Source organism: Dermacentor variabilis, chromosome 5, assembly GCF_050947875.1.
Source record: "Dermacentor variabilis isolate Ectoservices chromosome 5, ASM5094787v1, whole genome shotgun sequence".
In the NCBI taxonomy this organism is placed as follows: Eukaryota; Metazoa; Arthropoda; class Arachnida; order Ixodida; family Ixodidae; genus Dermacentor; species Dermacentor variabilis.
The window spans coordinates 132,182,583-132,199,792 of record NC_134572.1 but is presented as its reverse complement, the minus strand read 5'-3'; the positions used below and the strand labels follow the sequence as shown (position 1 = coordinate 132,199,792).

Here is a 17,210-nt window from a genome sequence, read left to right as displayed (position 1 = left end):
TCGCTCGGTTGCAGGACACCATGACGAGGCAGCGATACGTTGCTCTATACGAAGTGATCGAAAGCTGCGGTATAAAAGAGCCTGGTATAAAATTATGCAAAGATGGGGACGTATACCTTTTGTCAATCCTATAAACATGGCCCGAACGCTTATATGCTTCAGCTTACTTCAAGCTTCGCACCAGCACTCTAAAGTGAAAGCATATTTAGCGCCAGCAAACAAGCACTCTAAAGTGTTTATAGGTAACACTGTTTTGTTACCGGACAGTCTTTCTTCATTACGTGTCCAATAAGAAACGATAACACAATATGATTATGGCTCCGTGTTTTCGGAGTTTATTTATTTATTTATTTTTTGAAATTCGGAGGGCATTTTCTCGGAGTTTACATTTTTGGCGGAAATTCGGCGTTTATCGGAGTTTAATTCTCGTAAATCTCCAATTCTCTGAAATTGGGAGTTTAATTTGGCATTATTCTCAATACACCAAAAATCTTAGATGAAATGATCAGTGAAGACGAAAACATCAGAACACGCGAGCGTATTTAAGTTTTCTGGAAGGTCTCAACGCACAAACACATGTATACACACAAGCACAAATACTTGAATACAAGACACCCATGTTTGTGCGTAGTGCAACCTTAAAATTTGATGTAATAGACGCAAGCATACTTTACGAGGTTGCTGTCACTGATGGAAGCGCGCTCCTTTCCATTGATGATTCTCAGCTTTGAAAATGCACTTTGAAACAGTGAGAGCCATAAGACTATGCGCGCAGCGAGAAAGCACTGACCACTGGACAGTGTGAAGTCTCCAAAACGACAGGGGTTAAACAATGTTACTGATTTCATAGCTCTGATAGTTCGCAAAATCCCCTCATGAGCTGGCTCATGTCGTCAGTTTCAAGAAACAAGCCCTTTGTTAAATGTGCGATGGGTGCGGTCTACGAGATATACTGCTGACGTGAGGTAAAGCTTATATCGGCCAAACCGGCCGATGTATCAATGACCCCTTAGAACATGCCCTTTATTGAAAGGCTTTCGATAAAGAACGGAACAGGGTCATATTGGCCGCTAAAATCGGATTTCATCGGATAAATCCGAATTGTCAAAAATTTTACCGGCGAGTGTTTATCGGATTTTTTCGGATTTATCCGAAAACACGGAGCCCTAAAGATGATATAGAGGAGCACACATACAATATTTTTGCCTGTCGGGACGAAAAGAAAGCGAGAGAGATTGTTGTAAGCGCACAGTTAAGGTTGAGGTTAAACCTAATATATCGATTTACATATACCAGCCATCAAACAACAAGTGCGTCACTCTGCTATACAGACATAACAAAAAGCAAGTGTTCTTTTACGGATGTCTGGGCCATAAATCGAAAGGTGTAATGCTTTCAGCAACGCGGAGACCGCACAGCCAAATCGTTTATGCATGCAAGTCGCTTGCCAACAAGCTTGTCCACGCCACGACGACGGTGTCGAAATTGAAAGCTGGCGGCTCCTGCAGTTGCACACGTGTGTCGAAAGATGGAGAGAACTTCTCACGTATTAGTGCTGTTGCGTGTGCACTGGGCAAGCCCGCACGTCCGCAAAAGCAAGCAGAAACATTATTCTTCTTTTTCTTGTTTGAAAGAGAATACAGATTGATTGATTGATTGATTGATTGATTGATTAAACAGGGTGAGCCAGGCTGGCTACCCTGCACTGGGGAATATGCACTGAAAGAAGAGAACAAGGGCGGAAGTTGACGTTACGTACGCGACGAACACTTAATCGAGCGGGCGTCTAAAACCAAGCGACACATTGCAGTCTGCGTCACCGTAAAGTGCAATGACAAGCAATGATGATTGCTGTAGGTTGACGCTCGATCAAAGCAATCAGGCAGGATCTATCACTGCAACATTTGGACGAGAGAGTGACCTTTTCATATTTGAGTACATTGCGTCTAACGCGTTGGAAGGAATGCTTCGACGGATCGGAGCTCAACCAACTGCGCAGCAATGGCTCCCGCGTGGTCGTTCATATATGGGCGGGCATTTGTCTCGACGTTTTTGTGGCACATGCCTTATACTGCGCGAAACGAAAGCAACGCCGGCAGACTTATAAGCACTGTCCGGGGCTGCTCGCTTAAATAGGACGCGTACGACACCCCACGAAGGTAACTATCTTCGTTTTTCCAATCAACGACTGCCGGTCCTCCCTTTTATTATTTGTTCCCCTGGAGGAAGTCAGGCGTCTTATAATATTTGACAAGACGTAAACGGAATCCAGGCAAAAAAAGAAAAAAAAAACGAGAGAAAAGAAAAGAACACTGATGCGCAACGTCATCCTTGTGCTTATATGAACTGTGTAACTCCTCATCCGACCGCCACTCAAGGTTGCTTCGATCCCCCCCTCCCGCTCCTCCCCCCCTCAACGCACACACCTCTCCTTCGGCTTTCTGAGCAATTATAATCCCGCATGCACCGAGGCTATGCCACGGACCGCCACGCTCACCGGCACGGGACGTGATAGAATCGTACAAGCAGGAAAGTACGTGACCCAAACTCAGAATCATGGCGCGCACGCACGGGGCACCGCAAGAGAGAAAAGTCCGCGCATGCGCTCGCGGCTCGCAGTCAGCGAGGGGAAAGGCCGTACAACGAGGACAGCTGCCACAGCTCTCGACGCCGCAGCGCGTGAGCAAGCGATGCGAGAGACCACACGGAAACTTTTAAACTCTAATCTCCCATCTGACGACGTCGGAACATGGCTCGGCGTACACGGAATTGTACGGCGCCGAAGAAAAGAGGGCCGCCGGGACCGCCGCTTCTTGCACCGCGCTGGGGGAATCCGCGGGGAGGGACGCTCGGCGTCGTCGGCGGCGCGCTGTGTCACGACGCACCGGTGAAGTCAGGCGAAAGTGGCCCGCCGCCGCCGCCGCAAGCGAGTCTGCATGCAGTCGTCCGCCTGACTGCCTCCGCGTGACGGCATCGCTGCCGACGCCGACGAAACCTCCCGGAGGGCAGCGACGCCGAAGAGAACTGCGCGTATAATACGCACGGCCGATGAAAAGAAAGTAAGGAACCAAAGAAAAAGAACGAGAGACAGAGCAGGGAATAAGCGAGAGAGACGACGAAGAGACATCCGTATAAGCGAGAAAGCGGGCGAGATGCACGGCAGAGCGCGGCGGAAGGAAACGACGGCCCGAAAAACAAACCCAAGTCATCGCCACCGCCGCCGTAGAATAAAACTCGACGAGAGGGAATGAAAGAGAGAGAAAAAGAAGAAGAAGTAGAAAGGAGCAAGGCTGGCGACGGACGAAGCAGCAACAAGAAGTACAGAGATAAAAGACAAGAAAGGAAACCGCCGCGCGCGCGCGCGCCAGTCAAAGAAAGATAATTCGGCCACAATCTTCACGGATTGTTACCTCAATCATGTTCCGCGTGGTGCGGCGGCGGCCTTGGCTCTATAGGTGGGGCGACCTGTCATGGAGAAGCCAGAAAACGAGTGCGCCCGTTTCCCGGAGGAGCCTCGCTCGCACACAGTTGAATTCGCAACGACCTCCACGGGGCCGACAGCGACGGCGGCGGCGCAGCGGGGATGAAACCCGGCGACGACGTTCGCGGCGGTGGCGGCGGAGGGCGAAGCCGACTCGGTCGTCTCACTTGCCCGCAGCAGACACTACGCTCGCCAACCTGGCAGTGAGCCGCCTTGCTGGCTGTGCGGAGGCATCGCCGACGCCTTGGAGTAGCAGCAGCAACCGCCGCCTCCGGATATAGCGAGCCACGCCGCCACCGCCAAAGCCGGGACGCAAGAGGCGCCGCATGCAAGTGGCACCGGCAGCACCGAACCTCGAGAGTTTAGCAGCTTGGCCGCGCCGCCAACGCCGGAAGGAATGCACTGACACTGAACCGGTGAGCCCCCATAGCTCGTCGTGGGACTTGAGCCGAGAAACGGGCGTACTACTGCCCCTCCCCTCCCCCCATCCCGCCCCCCCCCCCTTTTTTTTTTGCCAGCACATACAAACACACTCCTCTTTCCCTTTCACCTGCGGCTTCGCCGCGAAACAACTGCTGTCTTATACAGCTTTGTTTTCCAGCGAGTCGTGTTCCCGGAATAATCCCCTCGCTACGTTCTCTTCTCTGCGGCGCCAACGGTCATCGACGCGTGCTGTTTCTCCAGCCACGAGTGCTTTGCGTTTCCGTGGAAGCGCCGCATCTCATCTCGATGTCCTTCGCGCAACGCGCGCTCTTCTCCGCTCGTGCGCCGCAGTTTGCCACCGCTGCGTCCCGTCACGCTCCTTGTGTCTCTTCCATTGTTCTCCCTCGCTGGTCCGCAGTGGTCCGTATACATAGCGTCTCAGTGAAATTTCCGGGCCGGGAAGCGATTCGGCCTAGTCAGTGCGCGCACGCCCGCTCTCGCATTCGCCGCGATGCGCGCGCTTTGGGTGCCACCCGTGTTGCCGGTTTTTGTTTGCTCTTCCCTGGCGGCTCCGTTTGTTTGCTCGTCGTCCCCCGTATCTCCTGAGAAAATTCAGCTGGCGCGAAGTGCTGCCTTCAAGTACAATGCGTCACCCGCTCTTGCCACAACGTGGTGCGACCAGCAAGTATTTTCCAGAAGCTTCGTCTGGGAGCCGCAGAGGTGGCTGTGCCACTCTATCCGAAGAATGAACCAAGCAGACAGCGCAATATTCAGATGCATGCGCAAAGGAAGCTAGCGTAGGCTGACACAAATGGGCTGCTGCCAGTTGAATTAGCTTCACAACACAGAGCAACATAGTAAGAAAATTGCTGCCAGCAGCGATGCAGCAAAATGTTTCTGGTGCAATGAAGAAACAAAAGAAACGGTACAACGGCATGTTCATGCTGTCAGACAGTAGTTTACGTGCGACTCCCTTTGAACACCTTGTGAAGCGACCAACGCTTAGATATACAAAAGGAATACACAAGTTGACGCAGCGTGTAATTTGTCTCTCATACTATAGTTGCGAGTAAGAGCACGTGTTGGGGGGGGGGGGGTGCTGTCGCCATCCATCCAAGGCTGTCACGTATACAAAATGAAAAACGCTCCTGATACAAGGGTCAACGTTCGGGCTTACGGCTGCTTTAAATGCGCTGTAATAGTTGCAATATACCTTGTGCGGCTTAAAGACATAACGCCCGGTTGTTTCAAGCATTCACCACGCACACCACTGAAAAGAACGCTTTGCGACGAAATGAACAATCAGCGCTGCATCTTTTGCCTGCGTATCGGCAGAACATAGTGACAATGAGCAGTGATTTGGTAATATTTTCATGTTGTTAAAACCTCTAGACGAATGAGACAAGAAAATTCAGTAAAGACAATTAAGAAATACGCGTTACTTATTCCCTAAACTAACCTGCACAAGCTTTCCACGGAGACGCACAAGGAAAAGCGAAATCGATAAAGAAATATAGAAAACCTGACATAAATCATATTTGCATGAGTGTTATAAGTAATGAGAGTTCATAACTGTGTGCTATAAGAACACCAGTACACGCACACAAACAAATACCATATCGATGGAATAAACTTCGAGCAAACACTGAGTATAAAGAAAGTTGGCAACAAAAACTAACAAAGAAGAAGACAACCCAAACTAAATTGATTAGGCGTTTGTCCACATGTATAATACGAACGTAGAATCAGTACAACACCGACAAAATGTCGTGTATAATAGATGCTTTCTGCCACCGCTTTTTTTTTATCTTCACCTTTGTCGCCGTGAAAATTTTCCAGCGCGAGCATTTATCCCGCCTTCCTTTATTACGTCTTCGCTATTAACACAAAGTTTGCAAAAATCTCCGCGATACGTAATTATTCACTAAGTTATGCAAGCTATGCGGCTTATGTATACGCTAGACGACTATACAAACCCGCATGCAAACAAATATACAAATCTCGCGCTGGGTTTCGGGTTTCGCAGCATCGTCACTTACGAAAGGGACACAGGTGGGTCAATGGGAACGGCTGTCAATTAGACTGATCCAGTGATCTAGTGGCTCAGCGAGCGATACGTCGGCAGGGGGAAGTCTTTGTCGGCTGGTGTCATTGTTTCGCGTTTCGCCCGCTGTCCTCCACGCTTGGCGACCGCACGAGTGCGTGCGGAAGCAGGTGAACGGACGCTCTGTCAATCACTTCATGCGCCGTCATGGCTGGGTGGCTTCCGTATGCCGCATATACCATACACGTTAACAATGCGTACGCATTTGCCTGGCGATTTCAGTTGCGTTTGTCTCCAGATTAGGGCTCTTTTTCAAACTTTTTTCTTTTTTTTTTGAGGAACGGAAAGGGGGTAGGGGATTTGCTCAATTCGTGCATGTTACAACTCACTTAACGGTTTTAGATCGCATTTTTTGATGCCTCTCTTGAGCCATGTGCAAGGTTCTGATGACGAATGGCCTAAGTGAAATTTGTGTATCGCTGGTATTTCTTATCGGTAAGAAAGTGTGACGCTTACGAAGAGAAGTGTGTACATAGTGGAAAATGGGAATGTACGAACGGTGCCATGGCTTAAACATTTAATGCTACAAAAAAGAAAGGTATGTACCAAGTTTGAGGCTTCATACACTTCTCTAAAAAGTTCCTCTCCCGCAAATTTACTGCAAGACACGGATACAGCACACGCGGCAAATTAACAAATAGATGATTAATCAAATTCCAGTAATAACTTTAGGGTTCCTGAGGCAATTGCTGGATTGAAGCCGGCCAATTCGGGAAACATGTGCAATTCATTATCAGGAATCTGGTGACTATAGCACTCGCATAAAGATGTCCTTAACCGAAATTGTGGAGACACTCACTGTCGTTTAACCTGATATTAGGAGGAAGCTTAGTTTTGCACTGCTGGACTAATTGAACTACAGGACATCTACGTTTCTTTTTCTTCATAAAATGTGGGGGAGAGAGTGGGGAGGTCACTTCGGAAGTTGATAGTACATGCAATGTGTGGCTAGTTTGGCATCCCTATTTAATCTGTATGCATGCCTCGACAACTTAAGAGTTTGAACTCCGCTGATGTAACGTGTGACATAAAATAATAAAATAAATGTATGATAAGTAAGGCATTGCTAATTATTTTTTTTTTACTAATTTGGGGTGACAGGAGTGCCCGTGCTGTCAAGTAATTTAGCCGGGGGGGGGGGGGGAGGCTGAAATAGCAACAGCGCTTACAGGTGATTTTTTTTATGAATATGGAATAGCTGAAAACGCGAAAGCACCCCGTTCCAACAGAGAGAGAGAGAGAGAGAGAGAGAGAGAAACAGACAGACATGCACTTACGTAGACCCCCGAACTCAAACCCTCAAATCCAAGCATAACTGGGGCTCACTGGCCGTAGAGCAAAATTTTTACAAGCAAACATATATCGCAATCTTACCGCCCCAGCCCATTTTATGTGGACTTCTTTTGTCTCTCCAGCTTGTTTTAAGGCACTAATGGTCACCTTCCTATTTACAGTGATAGTGTTGAGTAATTTTTGCCATACGCTTCCTTCGAGTGGGCGTTGCAGAATGTTGTAGGAAGTCTAATTTGCCAGCAGACAGCGAAAACGCACTTTTATGGCGAAAACTCGGAGTCTCTTTTCAGCTCCGACGATTTTCGTTCCAGCCTTTCATCATCAGCATCGCAGTGTCACAAATACTGACACAAAGGAACAGAAAGCGAACGGCCTATCACATCATTAGCAGCGCCGTTGCACGACTACGCACCGCACAACAAGCATAGCATGATCGTTGATGTCTAGGGTCGTAAAGTCCATTCACAATTGTTCAAACGTTTTGAAGCCACCACATAACATGCAGAACATGGTGATCCCACCATGCCCCATTCATTTCTACTCTGAGGTGTCGTCTACGTCTCATGCAACCGGAGAACTCTTCACAACTGGTGTCACTGTTTGACAAAGCTCTTGTGGTGCCTCACGGCGGGTGCTAGGTCCTTATCACAGAGCAAGGTCAATAATGTTCTGAAGTTCAATATGTAATGTGATGAAAATTCGCTCTTTCGCTGCACGGCCTCGGAAAGCGGGGAGGGTGGATGACATTCCCATCAACCATGGTGTAATATTGCAACACTACCGAGTGGAAAGATGACAATATCCACTCCCACATCCAAAATTAAGCAAGGAAGAAGCCACCACGTACGCAGACAACAAAAGAATACGTATATCTATGGAATTATCATGCACCGGATGTGTCCCACAAAATTCTCATACATATATGCAGATTTTGTGATGCACCAGACACCCTCCAGAACATGGTGTTGCCATGCCTGCACCGCGAGAAAAAAGAGTCAAGATCAAGATTCAGAACCGCTACAAGTCATCGAAGAAACATGGGAGGCAATGTTAACGGCACACAGCCTGGAGGATCAGCAAAATCTGGTGGACCGGGCCCGGGCCGCGTGATATTAGCGAACGCCTTTCTGGACTGAGAGAACTGCCCGCCTAGGGCGAAGAAAGAACACTTTCTCGCTGTTTCGAACAATAAACGTTTATTCCTCCTCCTCCTCCTCCTCCTCCTCGCTGCTTGACACCAGCCGCCTCATGCCACCCATATACAATAGCAGTGACGTATCGCGTCGAGTGTATATCTACAATGCATGCTAATAATTATCATTCCCTATTGCTGTACCATAAGAAATAAGTTCAGGGGATGCAGTCCTAACATAATATACATATTAAAAGCCTAAAAGCATAAGCTAAACTGGAACAATAATGAAGATGAAGAGCAAACTTTGTCAGAACACGCTCGAAGGTCGTACAAGCAATACTTTATACAAACAACTCAACCGGAGAATTGCTACGTAATGTTACAATATCTCGCGCAGTGTCACGTTTCTTACTCATTTAACACAATTTGCAATGTTCTTAGGAGCCTTACTATTCCATATTGCGTACGTGTTAAAAAACTTGGTATATCAGCTGAGACCGGGAACGTTAAATAGCCACTGGTTTCTGCGGGTTCGCGATATTGAAGAAATGTTTGCGTTTGACCAGTTTTACTACAGTTATCAGTAGATGATTATTTGTTAGCACAGACATCCGCCAATTTAGTAAATTTCTGTTAAAGATGAAGCAGCTAAATGCCACCTTAACTCTAACCATTTTCCTTGGCATGAATTTTCTTTTATCCGTATTATGCCGGGCTACTGTGGGCGGGTTCAGCATAGTGGTAGTCCCTCAAAGGAGCGTGCAATAAAATGAGCGTAATGAGGAGGAGGAGGAAAATTGCTCGCCGCAGGCAGACCTTTGCCGTAGCGTTGCAAAAGCTACCAGCATGCTCCGCCCGAGCGCCACTTATCAAATGCGGTAAGGGCCTCAAGCGCATCACATTCCATCTACTATACAGGGTGTCCCAGCTAACTTTAGCCATAGTTTAAAGATACGCGAATGCCACGTAGCTGGACAAAACCAAGGTAATGACGCTCAAATTATTTTTTTTTTCATTCCGCCTAATGAGACATATAGCCTTAATTAATTAATCAATTTCTCAAATATTTTAACTAGATCAGAAATGTCAATGAGAAAATTGTAGAGCTACATGAAAAGCTCCCGAGACAGCTTTCTGTTGTTCAATACGTGCCACATAAAACTCTTTCCGAGCGGGAAAGAAGTCCGCGAATACACGCGAAGTGCCTCGAGCGGCCAGTCGTGCGGTTTGTGTTGTCAGTCGTGGCTATCATCACGTTTATTTGCCACGAGAAGCACCCCCACCCCTCCCACCCACCCCATTCTCCGCCCCCTTCCAAATAAAGAAAAGTTCAAAACTTCATTTACGCCCATCAAGGATCTGGTTTTACACTGTAAGGATGAAGGTGCTAGACCTGGGACAAGCCAAGCACTCCCCCTATATGCACCCATGGAGGCGTTAAGATGTTTGCCGTGTGTTGTTATCTCCAATTTGTGGCGCCCTACATAACTCTAGCCGATCACTGCTCTGCATATAAGCATAGAGCCGCAATAAAATATAGACGCACGTGCCCGCTTGGCTTGCGCTCCATAGATGCGTGCGTCCGCTATACGTCGGGAGGGCGGATACGCTTCGGGAAACACGAACGGAAACGTGTGGAGACGAGCTTGAGCGCGTCGCTGCAGAGGAGTGATACAGAGTACTCCCCGGACCCTCTTGCGCGGGAAAGAAAGCGCGGGAAACAAAGCGCGCGCAACACGCCCAATGATTAAGCGCGTTTTCGTCGGTGAAAGCGAGGCAGGGCCGTACAGGACCGGTGCGGAACGAAAAATGCGGTCTCGCGTCAGGATGGGCGCAAGAAAGCGTGCAAGCGTTGCCCACGATGGCTGGGCGGCCATGGCGTTCCGCTGCTAAGCGCAAAGTTCGCGAGCTTAGTTCCCCCGAAACATCTAGGCCACGCTGCGATGGCTGCAAAATAAGTTACCTAAACGATCTGTCCATATGTACTTTGGCTTGAGTTCTTTCCTTACTTTCGTATGCTCTGTGTGTTTAATGTCACTGCGGCATTTATATTTGAGGTCTAAATTTCACATTCTCGATCAATTAGTGCAGGGGGAAACAACACAGCAGATGTGACGGTAGCATGCGTTATATATATATATATATACTGACACCAAGGACAACATAGGGGAAATTACTTGTGCTTAATAAGTGAAATAAAGAACCGATAAATTAATGAATATTAAAGTGGAGGAAAAAACAACTTGCCGCAGGTGGCAACCGAACCCACAACCTTCGCATTTCGCGTGCGATGCCCTACCAGTTGAGCTACCGCGGCGCCGTTTTCCCATCCACTTTCTTGGGTAATTATGCGGCCTATAGTAGAACCCTGGGAGTTTTCCCATCAAAGAAAGTGGATGGGAAAACGGCGCCGCGGTAGCTCAATTGGTAGAGCATCGCACGCGAAATGCGAAGGTTGTGGGTTCGGTTCCCACCTGCGACAAGTTGTTTTTCATCCACTTTAATTTCCATTAATTTATCGTTTCTTTATTTCACTTATTAAGCACAAGTAATTTCCCTATGTTGTCCTTCGTTCAGTGTTTGTTGGCTTCTTATGATATGACTAAAAAACATCGAGCCCCTCTGTTAACCCCCTACCTTCTCGTTTATATATATATATATATATATATATATATATATATATATATATATATATATATATATATATATATATATATATTAAATAGACAACAAAGCTTTGATGCGGGGCAAAATAGCCGTCCCGGCATACCTTCCGTCTCGCTCGCAAAAACCGTCCGCTGATTTGATTGTAATAATTTATTTGTCCAACAGATGTAGGGAAGGCTTTAAGCCTTCCGACCTAGACGACGGCCAGGAGTTCTTGGACCCTATAGCGGCGGTTTCGGCCAGTCGGACGGTCTTCAGTTGAATCTCCGGGTCGGAGCTGAGTAATAAGGTCTCCCATTGTTCTAAAGACTATTCCTCCCTCAGAGGGAGCCTGTGGTGTTTTGATCGCACCGCTGGTACGATCTGTTGGGAACTCGGCGCTGACGCCCGTGGTTGTACCTGGGTCGCAAGCCCCAAGGGTAGCGTTGGCCTGGCGGCCTGGGGTACAACTGGAAGCATCCGAAGGTCCCGGCAAAGCATGAGTCGACTGGTAACAACAAAACAACTTGTTTATTTTAACATTGCAAAGAGTTGGCGGTCAGGTTGACCGAAGTAGAGAGACGGGAGAGCACTTTACTCAACAGAAGAAATCGGAGCCCTCTTTTTGGCGTCCGGGGGCAGCTGTCTTTATACTCTCGCAGTTGAGGGCAAGAAGGAACCCCTCAATAGACGAGCACGTGAACGTACAATGTCGTAGCGCTGTCGTAGCACAATGTCGTAGCGCTGTCGTAGCACAATGTCGTAGCACAATGTCGTAGCACAATGTCGTAGCACACTGTCGTAGCGCTGCCGGTCGGGCACAATGACTGTAATGAGAGGGTGATCCCTGCTTTCGCATCGCCTGGTTCGGGCACAATGACTGGAAGGAGAGGGTGCCCCTGCTGTCGCATCGCCTGGTTCAGGCACAATGACTGGAAGGAGAGGGTGATCCTTTGCGGTCGCATCGCCGCAGTCGCGCCTGGAAACACCTGGCGGGGAGCGTTGCGGCGACGACGATCGGGCCAAAATGTCTGCCGCCCCGCCGCAGTCGCGCCGGCAAAACCACGTGTCGCAGGCGAAACGCAACAGACCGCCCCGCCGGGGAAAGGAGATCCCGATGGACAGGGGACTGCATCCGCTGTCCGGAGGGATGTCGCTCGATGATGCTCATAACCGAAGTCGGGCGTCCCTCGACGTTTCTTGAGCGCAGCGCACAGAGAAGGCCTCGTTCTCTCGTTCAGGTTCGCACGGGACACTGCAAAGTGACTTCGGGAGAGTTCACATTTTTGTTCTCGTTCCCGGCAAGCGTTAGAACTACGGTGAAACTCAACCGCTCAGTCAGCAAGCACGGCACAACCCTCACTAAGCCCTGCCAGGCTCTTTCCCCTTTTTATACCACTGCCTAGTTCCTTACAGTAGTCTAGCATCACTCAGAACGCGTCCACAAATTGAAAAATTGCACTAGAAAGCATATCATCACTTTGAAACACTAAACAAAAGCAATATGTTAAAAAAAATCCTGCCTCAGGAAGAAAACATCAGTAACAAACAATTTTGAGGCTGATTCTTACGTTAGGGGCTTCGACTTAAGCCATCGGCGTTACCGTTGAGACTCCCCTTTTTGTAACGCACCTCAAAGGAATATTGTTGTAAAGCGAGGCTCCAGCGCAGGAGGCGGCCATTTTTGGGAGAGATGGTCTGCAGCCATTGGAGAGGGCAGTGATCCGTCTCAATGATAAACCTCGAGCCGGCTAGATAGCATGACAATTTCTGAACGGCCCACACGAGACACGCACACTCTTTCTCGGTGGCGCTATACGCCTGCTCACGACTGGTCAGCTTACGACTAGCATACAGGACGGGGTGTTCTACTTCTCCATTTTCCCGTTGGCACAGTACAACGCCCATGCCTCGCTCACTAGCATCGCACTGAACAATGAACCCTGTTGTATAGTCTGGCGATCGTAGCACAGGCTGGCTTGTTAGGGCACTCTTTAGGGCGCAAAAAGCTCTTTCCTTTGTCTCGTCCCAGACGACTGTTTGAGGCTCTGTCTTTCTTAGAGCATCCGTCAGGGGAGCCGCGATATCAGAGTACCTAGGGATGTACCTCTGATAGCAGCCGGCGACACCCAAGAACGACCGAATATCGGTCTTTGTGCGCGGTTGCGGAAAGTCTCGCACAGCGGCCACTTTTATTTCAGAGGGGCGGCGACGACCCTGACCAATCACGTGACCGAGGTAGACAACCTCGGCCTGTGCTAACTGGCACTTAGGAGCCTTGACTGTCAAGCCCGCTTCGCGCAGGCGGGTTAGCACTGCCCGCAAGTGTGCCATATGCTCAGACCAGGATGCGGAGAATATCGCTACGTCGTCTAGATACGGTAAAGCGAATTCTTGCTGTCCCCGCAACACTTTATCCATGAGGCTTGAAAAACAGTATGGCGCGTTCTTCAAACCAAAACTCAACACTTTAGGACGGAATGTTCCCATTGGTGAAATGAACGCCGCATACCTACTAGCCTCTTCTGTAAGTGGAACCTGCCAATAACCCCTGACAAGATCTAGGGTGGAAATAAGCTGAGCGCTACTAACTTTCTCAAGGCGCTCCTCGATGTTAGGGATCGGATAAATTTGATCCTTAGTGATGGAATTAAGCCTGCGGTAGTCGACGCAAGGACGAGGTTCCTTGCCCGGTACCTCAACTAAAATCAAAGGGGAGGTATAATCACTCTCACCTGCCTCAATAACACCGAGCTGTAGCATTTTCTTTACCTCCGCCTCCATAATATCGCTCTGGCGGGGTGACACCCGATACGCCTTGGATCGTACTGGCTCTGGGGAGGTAAGTTCTATATCATGAGTAAGTACAGAAGTCCTACCAGGCCTCTCAGAGAACAGACCTTGAAACTCTTGTAATAGCTGGTGTAGTTCGGTTTTCTGCTCGGGCGACAGCGGTGCTTTACTGATAAGGTCACTAATGACTTGACCGGTGTCTTCCCTGTTCGTCACTGAGCCTAGTCCCGGAAGCTCGACCGGAAGCTCTTCAGGAACGTTTACCATCATGCACACCACTGCTTCCCTTTGTCTATAAGGTTTGAGCAGATTACAGTGGTAAACTTGCTGTGCTTTCCGCTTTCCTGGCAGACTTACCACGTAGTTAACGTCCGACAGTTTCTGAACAATTCGCGCTGGGCCCTCCCACTGCACGTCTAGTTTGTTGTTTAGCGATGTGCGCAATATCATGACCTCATCGCCCACCTCAAAACGACGGGCCCTGGCTGTCCGATCATAATAAACCTTGGCCCTCTGCTGGGCCTTTGTCATTGCTTCACCTGACAACTCCTGTGCCCTTCTTAAGCGTTCGAGGAGCTTAAGTACGTACTCCACCACGACTGGGTCGTCGCCCCTGCCTTCCCATGATTCTCGAAGCATGCGAAGCGGAGATCGAAGCGAGCGACCGTACACCAGTTCAGCTGGCGAAAACCCCGTAGCTGCATGCGGCGCGGTCCTTAATGCAAACATCACCCCAGGCAGACACAGCTCCCAGTCAGTTCGATGTTCAAAACACAAGGCTCTCAACACGCGCTTCATGACGGAGTGGAGCTTCTCAACGGAATTCGACTGTGGGTGGTACACTGAGCTGTGTAGCAGCTTTATCCCACACCTTTCGAGAAAAGTTGTCGTCAAAGCGCTAGTAAACACTGTGCCCTGATCTGATTGGATTTCCGCAGGAAAACCAACTCGCGCAAATATGGACAGTAGTGCATTAACTATCTCAACTGAGCTGAGTGCTTTAAGCGGCACTGCTTCAGGGAACTTTGTCGCTGGGCAGATCACAGTCAAAATGTGTCTGTACCCCGTGGCTGTTACCGGCAGAGGTCCCACTGTATCAATAACGAGCCGTCTAAAAGGCTCCGTTATGATAGGTACCAATTTCAACGGCGCCCTTGATTTGTCCCCTGGTTTGCCCACCCGCTGACAAGTGTCACATGTCCTCACGAAATGGTCTGCGTCCCGAAAACACCCTGGCCAATAGTACTCTTGCAAGAGACGGTCCTTAGTTTTCTTAACTCCTAGGTGTCCGGACCACGAACCCCCGTGTGACAAGCGCAACAGATCCTGACGATAGCATTGAGGCACGATCAGCTGATCGAACTCCACTCCTCGGCGGTCTAGATACTTCCGGTACAGGACTCCACCTCTTTCCACAAAACGCGCAGTTTTCCTGGCGATACCTTCTTTGACATTGCAGCGCACGTTTTCCAGGCTGCCATCCTTTTTTTGCTCGGCTATCAAAGCCGACCGGCTGACTTTTAGCAACCTATCAAGTCCGTCTGACGTAGGCGCGATGAGCAAATCAGTAGATAGCTCTTCTAACTTTCCCGTGTCGGGCGTTTCCTCTCCAGTATCTGGCGCCTTTAACGTTACAGACTCAAGTTTATTCAGTTCGGGCGTGCTCTGAATATCAGCTTGCTGCGCCTCTGACCCTTTTTCGTTGTTTGATAACGTCGGCCCCGCAACTACCGCCTTTGCAGCGAGCTCCCGAACCTTCGATCTGGTTAAGGCCTGAACACTAGCTTCACCAAACAAAAGCCCCTTCTCGCGCAGGAGGTGATCGGACCTGTTTGAAAATAGGTACGGGTACTGGGGTGGCAGCATAGATGACACTGCCGCCTCCGTCTCAAGCGCTCCGAAAGGTCCTTCAATAAGCACTTTTGCTACCGGCAGACACACGCTATGAGCTTCCACGGCTTGCTTGATCCATGCGCACTCGCCCGTGAACATATGGGGTTCTACGTAAGACGGGTGAACTACATCCATCGTAGCTGCGGAATCGCGAAGCACTCGGCACTCTTTCCCGTTCACGAGGAGCTCTCGCATGTAAGGCTCGAGAAGCTTCATGTTCTCGTCAGTGCTGCCTATTGAAAAAAACACAACTTTTGGTGTTGTTTCCGGACACTGCGCCGAAAAGTGACCCGGCTTCTGGCACGTATAACAAACGCGCGCTTGCCTCATCTCGAACCGCTTTCTGCGTTCGGCTTCGGCTGCCGCCGTCTCCTTAGGTTCGGTCGCACTGCTTCCATTCGCATCCGCACTACGCGTGTTCCCCTTTGCTCTCATGGGTGTGAACTTCGGCCTCTCAAACTTCGAGCCAAATTCACCCTTTTGACCGTCCTTAGCTCCGCGAGCCCGACGCGTCACAAACTCCTCGGCTAGCTCAGCGGCTTTAGCCACCGTACAAACGTCTGGCCTATCCAAGACCCAGTATCGCACGTTCTCCGGTAACCGACTATAAAACTGTTCTAGCCCGAAACACTGCAGAACTTTATCGTGGTCACCGAACGCGTTCTCTTCTTTGAGCCACTCCTGCATGTTTGACATAAGCCTATACGCAAACTCTGTATATGACTCACTTTTGCCTTTCTCATTTTCCCGAAACTTCCGACGGAACGCCTCCGCAGACAGCCGGTACTTTTTTAGCAGACTCGATTTTACTTTGTCGAAATCCTCTGCCTCCTCTCTATCCAAGCGAGCGACTACGTCGGCCGCCTCGCCGGGTAACAAAGTGAGCAAGCGCTGTGGCCACGTTTCCCGAGAGAACCCCTGCTTCTCGCACGTTCGCTCGAAGTTAACCAGGAACAAACCAATGTCCTCTCCAAGCTTAAACGGCCGCATCAGGTCAGTCATTTTGAACAATACGCGTTCTCCTGCACCGTGTGCCTGACTTCCATTACGAGCGCGTTCTATCTCTATCTCGAGACGCTTCATTTCCAAAGCGTGTTGACGGTCGCGCTCTTCTTTTTCTTTCTCTTTTTGTTCTTTAAGTTCGCGCTCCTGTCTTTTTGCAGTCTCCCTTTCCTCAATGGTCTCAAGGCATTCCGACAGCTCGTCATCCTCAGCCTCTAACTCAAGAATAGCCTTTATCAGTTCTGGTTTTCTGAGTTTGTCCGAGACATCCAGACCCAACTCTCTTGCAAGCTCCAACAATTTCGGTTTGCGCAACGACTTCAAATCCATGGCTGCTCTGAATGCTGCTTTCTCTACTGCTTACTATTGTCTTGCCGCAAACTAACCCGGCAGCAACGACAACCACAATTACCAGCTCTGTTTCTGACACTAACAAAAGC

General features: G+C 49.3%; 1 protein-coding gene across 1 annotated transcript in view; it reads left to right on the top strand.

Annotated features, from left to right (window-relative positions):
* The first annotated feature begins 3,761 nt into the window (after positions 1 to 3,761).
* Positions 3,762 to 17,210, top strand: part of LOC142583165 (homeobox protein Hox-A1-like) — a 193,011-nt gene continuing 179,562 nt past the window's right edge. Inside the window, exon 1 of the mRNA XM_075693518.1 lies at positions 3,762 to 3,897. The gene's annotated coding sequence lies outside the window, so the exon portion shown is untranslated. The remainder of the gene's footprint in view (positions 3,898 to 17,210) is intronic.